The 14553-nt window shown below is 37.6% G+C and overlaps 1 non-coding gene across 1 annotated transcript; it reads right to left on the bottom strand.

Annotated features, from left to right (window-relative positions):
* Positions 1 to 11704: 11704 nt before the first annotated feature.
* Positions 11705 to 11811, bottom strand: LOC133833301 (small nucleolar RNA R71). Its single transcript, XR_009892692.1, has one exon. It is a non-coding gene; the product is annotated as a small nucleolar RNA R71 (small nucleolar RNA).
* Positions 11812 to 14553: the final 2742 nt, after the last annotated feature.

The following is a 14553-nucleotide window of genomic DNA, read 5'->3' as shown; positions in this document are numbered from 1 at the left end:
ATTCAAACTTCTTGCCCCCTATCAAAAGATTAAAGAATGGAAGACACTGATCTGTAGATTTTGAGATAAACCTAATAAATGTTGTCGTTCGTCCAGTTAGGCTCTGAACATCTTTATGTTTTTTAGGTGAGGGCATGTCAATTAATGCTTTAATCTTTTTGGGATTAGCCTCTATACCCTGAGCATTCACTATGAATCCAAGAAAATTTCTCGAGGATACTCCAAATGAGCATTTTTGTGGGTTAAGTCTCATATTGTATTTTTGGAGCACAACAAAACATTCAGCAAGATCATCCACATGGTTACAGTTATGTTTGGACTTGACTAGCATATCGTCCACATAAACTTCTATGTTATTCCTTATCTGTTCAGTGAACATCCTATTCACCAGTCTTTAGTATGTGGCTCCTACATTCTTGAGCTCGAAAGGCATTACATTGTAGCAATATAAGCCCTTATCAATCATGAAGCTTGTATGTTCTTGGTCGGGTGCATGCATGGCTATCTGGTTATATCCAGAATAAGTGTCCATGAATGAAATGATGCCGTGACCTGCAGTGGCATCTACGAGCTGATCGATTCGAGGCAAGGGAAAGCAATCCTTGGTGCATGCCTTGTCGAGGTTCAAATAATCGATGCAAGTTTGCCACTTGCCATTGGGCTTCGGAACCAGCATAGGATTGGCTATCCAATCAGGGTAGAAAGCGTCTCAGATAAACTGATTTGCCTTTAACCTTTCGACCTCCTCTTTTAGGGCTTTCTTCCTATTGTCATCCAGGAGCCTCCTTTTTTGTTGCTTCGGAGGGAAGCTCTTATCTATGCTGAGCGCATGGCTTATAATGCTCGGACTGATCCCTACCATACCCGAGTGTTAATTGCTATTTCACATTTTCGGAAAGATTTTTCCCTATTTTTACCACCCACGTGGTATCTTTCTCATCTAGCTTCACTCTTCAAGCTCCTCCATTGGTTCGAGATTAGCCCTTTCTTCAACCCTAGGGTCAATCTCTTCCTCGATTTCAGAGATGGGTCTGTTCATTTCCTAAATAACAACAAGTGCTTGTGCACTTGTTTGGTTCTTTCCTCTCATGAAAATGCTATAACATTCCCATGGAGCGAGTTGGTCTCCCTTCAGCGTCCCGTTGCCACTAGACTTCTGGAACTTGATGGCTAAATGCCTAATAGACGACACTGCTCCCAGCTCAATCAGGGTTGGTCTCCTGAGAAGTACGTTGTAGGCCAACTGGGTGTCCACCACTATGAATTCCATCATCTTGGTCACCGAGATTGGATAACCTCCCAAGGTTACGCGGAGCTCGATGGATCCCGTGCTGGCAATCCTTTCTCCTAAAAATCCATACAACATCATTGCACATCTTTCAAATCTCGAAGCGTGAGTCCCATCTTATCTAGAGTGTCCTTATAAATGATATTGACTAAGCTCCCATTTTCTATCAGGACTCTATGCACCCTTTTGTTGGAAATCTAAAGTGTGATGACCAGAGGGTCGTTGTGGGGAAACTGAACATGCGAAGCATCTTCTTCTGTAAAAGTAATGGGTTGAGATTCAATTCTTTGTTGCTTTGGAGCTCGTGGTTCAGGCTCATAGGGAGAACTGTCTCCAGTCTTGAGCTCATTCGCATATCTCTTTTGGGCATTTCTGCCCAATCCAGCAAGGTGTGGTCCTCCGGAGATAGTTATCACATCCTCCCCATCTATTGGAGGAGATCGATCATGCTCCCTTGCTCGGGAGGTGTTATTCTGTTGGGCAGGTTGCACAGAAGCTGCCTTCTGTCCAACCAACGCTTGAGTGGTATTTTGGTTTCTTATGTATTGTCTGAAATATCCTCTTGAGATCAAGCCTTAGATCTCATCTTTTAGTTGTCGGCATTCATCGGTGGTATGTTCGACGTCCCTGTGGAACCTGCAATACTTGTTGGTGTCTCTCTTTGACTTATGATTTCTCATTGGGCTAGGTCACCTAAACTGGCTCTGATTCTCAGTTGTGACAAACATATTCTCCTGAGTTTCAGTGAGGTTGGTGTAAACTGTATAAATGGAGAAATACTTGTCTCCCTTCTTCTTTTTCCCCCCGTCTGCCTCTGAGTTATTCCCTTCATTTTTCTTTCTTTTTAAAGAGTTATCTCTTGAGGGTCGAGACATTGATGGGGTGGCTGAGGTCGAGGCTGAGTTAACATTCGTCGTTGTAGTTATAATGGGTTGAGGGGTCAGTTTTAATGCTGACCTCACCTCTTCTACATTGAGGAATCTCTGAGCCCTTTTGTTCAACTCAGTTATTGTTCTTATCGATTTTCTCTGCATATCATCCCAAAGGGGACTTCTTGGAAATATACCAGCTCGAATGGTTGTAAGATGACCACTATCATCAACATTACGGGCTCGCGCCACCTCTATGTTAAACCTCACCAAGTAGCTTTTTAATGATTCTCCCGGCTGTTGCCTGACATTGTCAATGTCGAGGCCTCGGGCCTGACGACTACCATGGCCTTGAATTGTTTTTTTAAATTCCTTTGCCAATTGATCCCAATACGAGATCGAATATCTTCTGAATTTATTGAACCATTTTTTCACTGGTCTTGTCAAGGTAGTTGGAAATAACATGCATCTGAGCTCGTAGCCAACATTGCTGGTTTGCATGATTGTGTTAAATGTGCTCAGATGGTTGTACGGGTCTGATTGTATGGGTCTGAGTTCCCATCAAAAGGAAATACATGGGGTATCTTGAACCCATAAGGGAATGGTGTGTTTGATATATGTGGAGCAAAAGGCTCGAGCTCCTCATCGGAATCGTCGGCCTTGACCTTGTTCCTTTCATCCTGAAGGAGCCTCAATGCTCTTTCGAGTTGATTAATTCTCTCCTGAACCAATTCCACTGGAGGATGAGCTTGTGCTTGTGGTAGCTGGTTATTGTTTATAAAAACTCCAGCTCCCTGTCCCGGTATAGGGTTATACTAGTTCCCATATACTGGCTGCACAGGTTCCTTTCGGTTGTTCAGATGTTCACGTAAATCGGGGTTCGAGGGATTGACTTGCCCCCGGTTCTAGTTCAAATGATCTTGAAGATCAGGATTATTGTCATAATTCCCAGTATTCCTGGGTTCGGTATTATATACACTTACAAACCTAGTGAGGTCCAAACTCTCACTCATAAAACTAACATTTCTTTCTGGTTGAGGGGCTCGATGGTTGCGAGGCGGATCTTCCATTAACTCTCTTGCTCCAGTTGTTTGTAATCTCAACATGTGGATTCCTACTGGTTGGGCTGCCCTATGTCCTCGAGTTGTCTCTCGTTCTCCCCTGTGTCCGGGTCGAGTTCGACGGTTCTCGTCTCGGCTGCCACTTCGAAATGGCCTTTGTGGTGCAAGCTCCCCTTCCCGGTTCATATTAGGAGCAAGCTAGGGTGCTTCTCGAATTGTTGATGGGTGCCTTATGGGAGATGGTGGATGCCTTATAAGCGATGGTAAAGGCCTTCCATTGTTGGGCCTGGAAGGTCCAGAATTGGCTCGAATTGGCTCTGGGTTATTTCTGATAGACTCAGGGTTAGTGCTCCGAACTGCTGGGGGAGCTCGGTTATTCCCTGTTCTTGTAGTTACCTCTATCGTAGGATTACTAGCAATATTAGCTTGAGTATTCCTCCCAGGGTGATTGTCGCCAATGTTTGCCCTAGGCCTTGGCTAGGTCTGATGGGCCCCTTATTCGGCCCTCCTAGCGGCCGTACTCCCGCGGGGATGCACTCTTGGCCTTCAGGGTGGCGCCTTAACCTCGCACGTCCTGCCTAGCCAATTCATCATTGTGCTGCATGGCTTCTGCCAATTGTTGGCACAGTTGGCGATTCTCTAGTTCCACAATGGGAATGTACCTCTCAAGATTACAATAGAGGTCCTCGTCGGGCCTGAGAGCAGGCAGCCCCATGGAGTCAGATGATGCACTCCCCTCGTTTGGGTCGTGATCTGTCATTGATTGTTTCCCAGACCTCTGGGGATAATTCTTAGTTTGAGGAGTCTGCTCCTCAGGTGTTTGGGGCAATGGTCTCCCACTAGCTCCTGGGTTATTTGCGGCGGCCATTGATGCAGCGCATAAGGTTTCTGATTAAACAATACAAAGATTTTCTTAATGCTCTCAATGAAAGCACTAAACTTTTGACGCTGTTTTTCGTCAACTTGAATTTGAAGAGCATTAAACAATATTTCAGAAAAGAACAGCAGAACTTTTACGTGGTTCAGCAGTTAAAATCTACCTAGTCCACGAGTCAATATTATTGATCTTAATATTCTCTCAAAGCTTCCTCAGAGAAATTTGACAAAGTATTCTCAAAACCCATTTGTGTGTGAATACAAATGAAAATTACCAAGCTATTTATAAGCTTGGTTGGGAGAATATCTTCCCCTGATTCAGGGAAGTTACAACCAATTGTTCCAATCTGAAATAAATGTGAATAAATACATTAAATACATAATATCCCATGATAATCGGGGTTTAATATCAGATAACAACAAATCCCTAAGGAATAGGGGTCTCCTAACAGTTGTTGTGTGCCAAATGAGTTGCTGACCTCGAACGCAAGGTTAACGCGCTTTCGAGAATGACCAATACTTCAAGCTCGTTATTCTAGTCAGCCTCCTCCTTAGCTAGTGATTTCATCGAAATCAATCTTCGGAGACCAATATCTTCGAGCTTACAACTAAGGCTCGAATAACACCCATATGCGTCGGAGAAGATTCTTTCTTTCAAGCTTGAAGCTTAAGCTCGAACCTTTTAAACTTGTGCGCGATCGCCAACAAGAACAAGTCAGAAATCATGCATATTTATACAAGTGCTTAGCCACTGCTTGTTATTTTCGAGCTTACACTTTACGAGCCTACATTTCGAGACTCATTTATTCATCCTCGAAATTTGGGTGTAACAGTTGTAATAGTTCTTATTTTCTATTGAGGTAATATAATTATCTCTAACAATCAAAAGCGTATTCTTTCCTTTTCAATGGAAGGAGAAACCACAGAAATCTTGTGAAAAGATGGTAAGGTAAGGTAAGGTAATGTTCTTATTTGTTTTTTCTTAGAAAATCTAATGACTTCATATAGCGATATAAATGAGTAGAAGAATTTTTTTTTAAATGAGGTTCATTGTTTTCTAATCTTCTTTGCTTTTGCAAATATAGTGGTTGGATTAGAAGATATTTCAACATCTTAGGTTTTATCCCATATTATTGTTGGTATCTGATGAGTTACCATTTATTTGGTAAATAATTAAAAGTTATTTGAGAATTTCAATTTTCCCACTTAAAGAGATGAGCATCTCATTTTATGAGATAAGAAAAGATGAACCTAAGGGGGTTACATCTTTTGGTGGAAGTACCTTGCTATTGCAAGAAAAATGGATCAATGTGGATCCAAAGATTTAAGATAACATATTGTGTAATAGACTTGGAGTCTAAAGTGTGGTCAAATGAAAAATATTTGAGAATTATTTAGTGACAATAATTCTTAAATATTTAATGTCTCAATGAGGAGACATTACAAAAATTGGAGAAGCTATTTTTGAATCTTTACACCGATTGAAGATAATTTTATTCATTTTGGTTAAAGATGGCGATATGTTTAAATTAATCTCAAAGAGGAGATAATTTTAAACTGAAGCATGACAAATCAAAGTGTTTAAATAAATCAATGAGGTTTTATTTTCTTTGATTTAAAGCTTTCAAAATTTACATCTTCAAATTGATTTTGATGAGAAAATAAATGGATGTCAAAGTGGTGTTTTCAAAAGAATCTCAAAGAGACTCTTAGAAGATGCACACAAGTTGTTTAAGTAATTTTGAGATAATCTAGACAACTAAAATTGAAAAATAGTGATTATTTGCTTGAGAAATCGTCACATGTTATTTGTGTTCACATATTTAATTTTGTGAAATATATAAAAGAAAGCAACCAAGTGAAAGTTACTTTCAAAGATGTGTGTCTTGCTTTTGCAAGTAAATTAGTCAAAATATACTAGCATTGAGGTTTTGTTTATTTTGATCTATTGTGAGTTTATCATGTGGCTTAAGGACTCATGATGACCTTTGGAAATTATAAGTATAGATTTATCTTGGAGGATAGAGGACTTAATAGAAATGGAGAGATTTCTATTTTAAAGTGATGTTTTATTTTCACTTTATGTGAGAAATGTGGGGGAGATGCTCCAAAGTTTAATCAATTTATTTTGTTGATAATAATTGATTAATTTGGTCATCCTATCAAATAGGTGATTTGGAATTCCACATTCTAATTCACTTTGGCTATATGTGTATATAATGAATAAATATTGACATGTTTGATGCATAAATTTGTTGTTTGTAAAATATTTGATTCAAGAATGAATCAATTTAAAACATAAAGGAGAATTTTAGAAACAAAGAGGTTTCTAGAATTAATATTCAAGAAAAATGTTTATCTTGGATATTGAAATATAAAATAGTGGGAGTGTTGACTATGGTCAAACTCACTATTCTAATGGTATAACTATTTAATTAAACTATAGCTAGCAACAAGGTTTGAATAAAATAATAAGAGAATGATTAAGTATGCGTACATGACAAAAGAAATGACTCAAATGAAACATTTCTACATATCAAGGGATGGGACTTAGACTCCCTAAAGAGATTCATGGTCGATGGCAACCTATCTTAATACTAGTAACCAAACTAGTATTAGGTTCAATATGTAATAACAAGTAAATCAAGTGAATAGTAATAGCACTCAAAATTTTTGTCCCATATGAGATATGAGTACTAGAATGTTACCAAAATTAGGGTTAAAACCAAAAGGTTTTTTAATAGAACTCAGTCTTGAAAGGACAAGTATTTTAGGGTAACAAAATATTGTAAAAGTCCTACCTATATAGAACTAGGGGTGGTGCCCCCCTTCATGAGAATTGAGAGTCATTCTCAAGAAAAGTCTATGAATGGAATGTGCACATGACCAATAATGATGCAAAAGAGAGACATTGAGGTCTTAAGTGAATATAGCAAAGGTGTGTGTTATTACCGGTTTGTTATCAAGGAATAGTGGTTTAATGCTTCGACAACCAAAATTTCAACAAACTTTGTGATAATTATACTAAGGTAAAATTCAAGTAGAAAGACATTTTATTTTATGCACCAATGCAAATGTTTCTATGGAGAGTAATTATTTAATAAAGTGGAGAAATATTATATTTTAATATAATGTTTGAGTGATTAAATAAGTGTTACAAAAATTGATTATTTAATCTAAGTGGGGGAATGTTATATTATTTTTAAATAATATAATATTAGATTAAATAATGTGACAAAATGTGATTTGTCACACCTTGTAATATATTATTGAGAGTTACAAAATTGAACACATGTGTGTGCCCAAATGTAACATATTATGGAGTTACAAAATAAGTTACAAATTTGTAACTCTCAAATATTACCCAATAATGTGTAGATTGAGAGTTACACATTTGTGTTTGAATTTCATGGAGCCATTATGTAATATGGATGTTAGAGACATATTTTTAACTCTCATTAGGTGTATGGAGGCTACAAAATCATGTGGGAAAAAATTTGAGATGTTTTGGAAAAACTGAAATTTTGGAGCCTGAAATTGCATGTGGCCGCGGCCAGCGACGCTGATAGACAACTCCAACTTATTTTTTCCATCTTTAACGGTTCTAACACCTCATGTAACTCCCAAAACTCATTTTTAATTACATAAACATCCAATTAAACATTGGTAACATCCATGAGGGTTGGTGGAATTTGAAATTCAAAGGGTGTCTCAAAACTCTATAAATATGACTATTGCTCACTTGTAAGACAACACTATTTCTATCCACTAGAGCACTTGGCTAGAAATGCACCAAAAGACTTGATTATTCGAGATAGATATTTCCAATAATGAGAGAATCCTTTAGTTCTCGAGATAGGGGAAATAAGCTTTTGGACAAATGTTGTAAACTTTGTTCAAGTAGTGACCCTCAATGCTCTTCACATTGGTTGTGTAAGTGAGAGTGATTTATTTCATTGTTCTTGTTGTTTATTATTTCTTCTATTGTTCATCTTGTCATATTTCTTCTATTTTCTCTTGCTATAAGAATTGTATCCTCTTCTACCTACTTTGCTTTACTATTTCTAGTTTATTTGTAACTTTTGTCATAGAGTTATGATTTATTCTATTTCATCTTCTTATTTTTATATTTAATTGTATTTTTGCAATAGAGCTGTAAGCTTATTTAATCATCATCTTGTATTTTGTATTCTTTTGCTTAGAGTTGTAATAGTTCTTATTTTCCATTGAGGCAATATAGTTATCTCTAACAATGTCTCACTTTTTAAAAAAAAAATGGAAATTATGTGCATGAAATGTAAAAAAAAAAATAGTATTCATGCTTTTATCCTGCACATTAAATGAATCAATTCCTACATACTTCTTGCATATTGTTGGTGTGGGATTCATTTGAATAGTAAATTTAATTAATCAAAACTTACTTTATAAGTCACCAAAATGTGCATTTTTAATATAATTCGAAAGTAACTTCTAAGTTCATTTTATATTTGGTTAATCAAGAAACCACTATTACTCAAATGTAAATTACAAGAGTGACCAAAAAATATATTAAAACTTTTCATTTAAAAGGTACTATGTAGTATACTAAAAGTAAATTTTGCTAATAATAATTTATATAGTAACTTGTTATACTATATGATAACTCATTAGTTTCTGAAATAGTCTTGAAGGTAACCAAAAAGTATCTTAAATAATAAAACATCATAATATAACTTAAAAATGAATTCACGTTTTTAAAGGTATTTAATTAGTATCTTAAGATAACTAATTTCTATAAATAGGCTAGTATGTAACTAAAATGAAGCTTTTTAGGAAATGTAACTAGTCAATATCTTATTAATATCGTAAGCAATCAAAATATTTCTTTTGAAAGTCCCAAGAAAATAGAAAAAATCTGGGCAGCGAGATTGCTCCCATTTACACTGAGTTCGCAATATTCCCACTTTCTGTGGGATGAATTATTTTTAAGTAAGGCATATTATTTTCAAATAAGCTATGTGATTTTTGTAATTATTTTTTGTTTTGAAGTTATTTTTTGCCCTGTTTGACAAATCTTCTGAGTTCACTTATATCTAAAAGGATAAAATAAGTTAAAGCTTTGTCTTATTTTTTTTCTTGGATAACTATTATATAAAGATCATTTATTTAAAGAAAAGTTTATTTTTAAAGTGTTTGGATATCAGTTAAAAAAATATTTTATGAGTAAATTAGAAATAATAAAAATTATTCTAATTTAGATATAACTTCTCAAAAATGTCAATTAAAAAATGAATAAATATGATTTTTTCCCCTCGAACTATTACCACTTTCAAATCGTGCCCTCCTCCCTCCCGAATTTTTCTACCTGTTAAATTTTTTCTCAAACTATGCACATTATTGAGTTGTAGGACATATGTTAGTTGCTGCCCTATGTGGCTAACAAAATGCTTATGTGGCACTTTGACAACTGATGTGGCATTTCCATGTAATCAATACAATTGCTAGGGTGACACATGTCATGTTGTAATTGGTCCACCTCATATTTTTTATAACTCCATTTTAGTGTCATTTTAGAATGTGTTTTTGTTGTAATCTTGAGTCTTTATGTTTGTTTTGTGCAAGATTATGCTTTTGTTTGTCTTTGTTGTAGGTCAGTGCGTTGAATCGTGAGTTAAATACTAAAATAAGAGCAAATGGTGGAAAAATTGAGCTTTTAGTGGTTGTTCGACTCAAATTGGTGCTAAGGATGAATTATAATAAGTTTTTGATGAAGGAAGGATGTCAAAAGGTTAAATATGGAAAAAAAAATAGAATTAGAGTCGTGGCATGGGCTTAAGGGCTGCGACTCTAGCAAAGTCAGAGACTGAAGGGTTGCTGAAAGGAATTAGAGTCGCGACTTGGTCAATAGAGTCATGACGCTAGAAGAAGTCAGAGGCAAATCCAAGAGGTCCATGGAGAGGTGGGGGCGCAACGTGGGTTTAGAGGGTCGCGACGCCTGAAGACTGAACTAGAATTTGAAGTGCCTAAAAAAATGACACGGGCCGCGACCTAGGAAATGCCAAGTCGCGGCCCGCCTATTAAAAAAAAGGAATTCGTGTTTGTTAGTATAAATTTAGACTTTAGGTTTTAATTAGGATTAGGTCAGATTTTAATTACGAATTTAGAGATTAAATTTGATTCTGAGACAAGTTTTTCTGCACTTTCATATTTTTTATTTCTTCTTCAAGTCTTTGAATTTTATGTTTCTGAATTATTGTTTTGTTGTTTTAGTCATGTATGATATGAACTAAACATCTCTATCTAGGGTTTAATGTAGTCACTTGGATTTCTATTTAATCTTATTATGATGTTGTATTGGTTCTTCTTCTTTATTCTAATATATATAATATTTGCTTAATTCTAGTAAATACTTGATCAAAATTTGCTTGATTTATGATTTTGATTCAAAATTCTAAAGATGAGAATTGAATATGCTATCTTTATATAGACATAAGTTACATATTGGACGAAAGTACATGTATGGCTTGTGTAGTAATTAGGTTTCTATGCTTAATGCCTGCTATATGTTTAAGTTTATCACAGAAATGTAGACAACCTACATATATGTTGAGATCTTATATCTTGAAAAAGAATAGGAATCGATTTTTGTTAACATGCTATTAGAATAGGATGAAAGAAATTTAGAACTGATTAATAAAATTAATAGAGTGAAAAGTTGATGAAGTTAATACCCTAGGTTTTTAATTATTGAATCAATCTTTATTCCTACAAAGTTTATTTTAATTTTAAGTTTTAGTTTAAAAATCACTCTATTTTCGACAGCCAAATAGAAATTTAGAAGCATTTATTGGTATTTGGTTGATAGTCTTTGTGGGAACGATACTTTATTTACTATCTATATTACTTGAATCGATTACGTATACTTACGCATCATATTTTCACGATCGAGTTTTTGGCGCCGTTGTCGGGGACTTAATATCTAATATCAAAATTAATTGTTTTTTGTTCTAATTTGGTTTTTATATTTTACACTCATTTGGATCAAGGTTGTATTGCGTTTTTAGGAATTATTGGTATATGCGGGGAAGTAGACAAAAGGAGCTCATACCTGTAGATCTTGAAATTGAAAGAACGTGCAGGCATTATCGAAAGATAAAGAAAATGCTGGATTTTTTCATGGCTGAGAATCAAGGAAATGCAGCAAATAATATTATTAATGTTAATAATATCCCAAATATTGCAAAGGTTCCAGTGGAACGATGACCAAGGATGCTTAGAGACTATGTACTTCCTAATGTCACAAGAGTGCATTCATGCATTAGACACCCCACTATTGCTGCAAATAATTTCGAGATTAAGCCAACAATATTAGAAATGGTGCAGTCAATTGTTCAATTTGGGGGTTGCCCACAGAAGATCCAAATTTGCACATAGTCAATTTTTTGGAGCTATGTGCAACATTTAAGATGAATGGGGTGAGTGACGATGCGATTAGACTTAGATTATTCCCATTTTCTCTACGAGACCGGGCGAAGAGTTGGCTTATTTCACTACAAGCTAATTCTATCACAGCATGGGAGGGGTTAGCCCAGAAATTCTTAGCAAAGTTTTTCCCTCCAGCAAAAGCTGCAAAGTTGAGAGAGGAAATCAATAATTTCTACCAAACTGAAGGGGAATCGTTGTCTGATGTATGGGAAAGATTTAAAGAATTGTTAAGGAAGTGCCCACATAATGGTATAGAGAAGTGTATGTTGGTCCATAATTTGTATAATGGGTTGAATGGTACTACTTGTACCATAATAGATGTTGTAGTAGGAGGAGCATTCATGAGCAAGAGTGCAAATGAGGCATGTGAATTGCTAGAGGAGATGGCAATGAATAACTACTAGTGGCCAACTGAAAGAGGACAAACCAAGAAGGTGGCTGGTATGATTGAATTAGATGCCATTAAAATGCTTGCAGTGTAAGTGGCAGCTTTAACGAAGTAGTTACAACAGAGCAGCCTGTCAGCCTAAACCATGCAAGTTCATAGTCTATGTGGGGCATGTGGGAGTGCTCATCCATAAAATCAGTGTCCTACCATGGATATGAATAATATACCTATGGAACAAGTCCAAGCTATAGAAAATATTCAAAAACCAACCAACAACCCCTTTTCGATGTCATATAACCAAGGGTGGAGGAATCATCCTAATTTCTCTTGGACAAATAATCAAGCTGCACAACAACCTCTCCCTCAAAGTTAGTAATATTTTCCACCTCCATAGCCACAATTACATCAGCCAACACATATGAAACAACCTGAAGTACAACCCAATGTACTGAACTAGTTTATGACATAAACCATGGCATCTATTAGGAGTTTGGAGACTCAAATGGGGTAGTTGGCTACTTTGATGACAAACCATGCTCAAGGGAACTTACCAAGCACTACTGAGGTAAACCCAAAAGAGCAGTGCAATGTGTTTCCCCCAAAAATGGCTCCTGATGACGTGGCAAGATTTTCTTACGCGTGACGGTTTCGAGTGAAGAGATCGTTCGACCGTCGACCAAATAATTATTGATTCGTCAAGTCTTTTGATGAGGTGCGACCAGTCTGGTCTCATACTCTCATTTACTTCCTTTGGGATACGCAATCTTGTAATAATTACATTTATAATGTTTCCTTTTATTTCCTTGATATGCTGATATTAATTGTAATAAAGGCCCATCGACCCATGTAACCCTCTTGAGCCTATAAATAAGAAGAGGAGGGCTCAAGGAAGGGACTTTTTTTTGGACCTTTGAACTTTTGATCCTTGTATTCAGAGAGAAAAGCATAGTGTGATTATCCACCGAAATTGTAATTCTCCCAAGGCTTGTAAAACTCAAGAACCATAGTTCTTTGATCATAATTTTGGGATTCAATACCAATAAGAACACTAAGTGGACGTAGGTCATTACCATCCAGTTGGGGCCAAACCACTATAAATCGCTTGTGTCACTTTCTTTCCATTTGATTCTCTTCTTGATTTCCTTTTTGTTCTTTGTCATTTATTTGACTCCATGTCGTTGACCAAATCAAGGGTCAACATTTTGGTGCTTTCATTGAGAGCATATTCAGAAAACTTCAAGAAGATCAAATGGCTAAGACATCCAAGAGAGCTGGACAGACTTTTGGCGCCGCATCCACTCAGCCTCCTCCTCCAAATGTGGCTGAAAATGAACCACACTTGGATTTTGAGGAGGAAGAAATGGACTCGAAAACGTTGAGGACAACACTAAGTGTGTTGTAGGACAAGCTGGACAATCTGAGGGCCAATCAAGAGAATGCAGCGGAGACCCTGGCGCAACAACAGAGGGAGATTGAGTGTCAACGTCAGAAGCTGAATGAGCAGCAGGCAGATATGGACCGCTGATAGAGAGTTGCCACAGTCACTTTAGAAGCAGCCATTCAATTGGCTAGGGGATAGGCTGCGCCGGCTTCTTAACCAGATCAGCCGCCAAATGCACCACCGCAATGGGCCCCAAATCCGAGTCCTCCGATTCAGGCAGCAAGCCCTTAAAGGGCAGAGCAACCGCCCGTTGCTCAACAGGATGTCCCAATTCAGGATCCTAAGCAGCAATCACCTTCTCAAGTTGGTCGAGGCAATCCCCAACGCCAGAGGCAGAATAGGGCTGGGCAGCCTCCCCGAAGCCCTAAACGCCCAGGGGCTGATGAACTAAATCCATCGAGTAGGGGGGAAACGTCCTTCTGCTAACAGAAGGCACAATGAGTCAGGCTCTGCGGTCAGAGGCCCCCCACGACATAATAATTCACGGGGACCCACCGACCAACGCAGGCCTCCCCCTAACGCTCGGGAGATGCTAGTTAGAGGAGGAAACAACATGAGCAGTTGGTCACGCTATAGTCGGTCGTAGTTTAGAGACGGCCATGACTATAATGAAGCTGATTCCGGTAAGCAAAATGCTGGTCGGGGGCATGAAGGAAGAGGTGGAGATAGGAACCCCCCACCAAGAGAGAATAGGCCAATGAGCCACAATGCTGGGGGTAGCCCAGATAGCATAACATCTTTGACTGGCTGGGCGCTAGCGAGCAAAGGCGTAGGGATGATGACCTGAGGGACGTGCTCAACGACCGGTGTGAGAGGTACTCCATTCATACAGAGAATAGCTGTGGCTGAGACCCCCAACAAATTCAAAATGTCAGTGTTACCCAACTTCGATGGGTATGGGGACCCAGTATCTCATGTAAACAAGTTTGAGATACAAATGGATATTCAGAAGGTGTCGGACGATGCCCGCTGCAGAATCTTCCCCGCCACCCTATCTGACACCGCGCATGAGTGGTTCTTTAAATTCCCTCCTGCTAGTATAGTATCATGGGAAATGTTCGTGAAGGAATTTTACGGATAATTCTACGCTGGTCACATACACCCCACTAAGGCCAACCAGCTGGTCGAGATACGACAGAAGGATGGAGAGCCCTTGAAGGAATACG

Source organism: Humulus lupulus, chromosome 4, assembly GCF_963169125.1.
Source record: "Humulus lupulus chromosome 4, drHumLupu1.1, whole genome shotgun sequence".
In the NCBI taxonomy this organism is placed as follows: Eukaryota; Viridiplantae; Streptophyta; class Magnoliopsida; order Rosales; family Cannabaceae; genus Humulus; species Humulus lupulus.
This window is presented reverse-complemented; position numbering and strand designations above follow the sequence as displayed.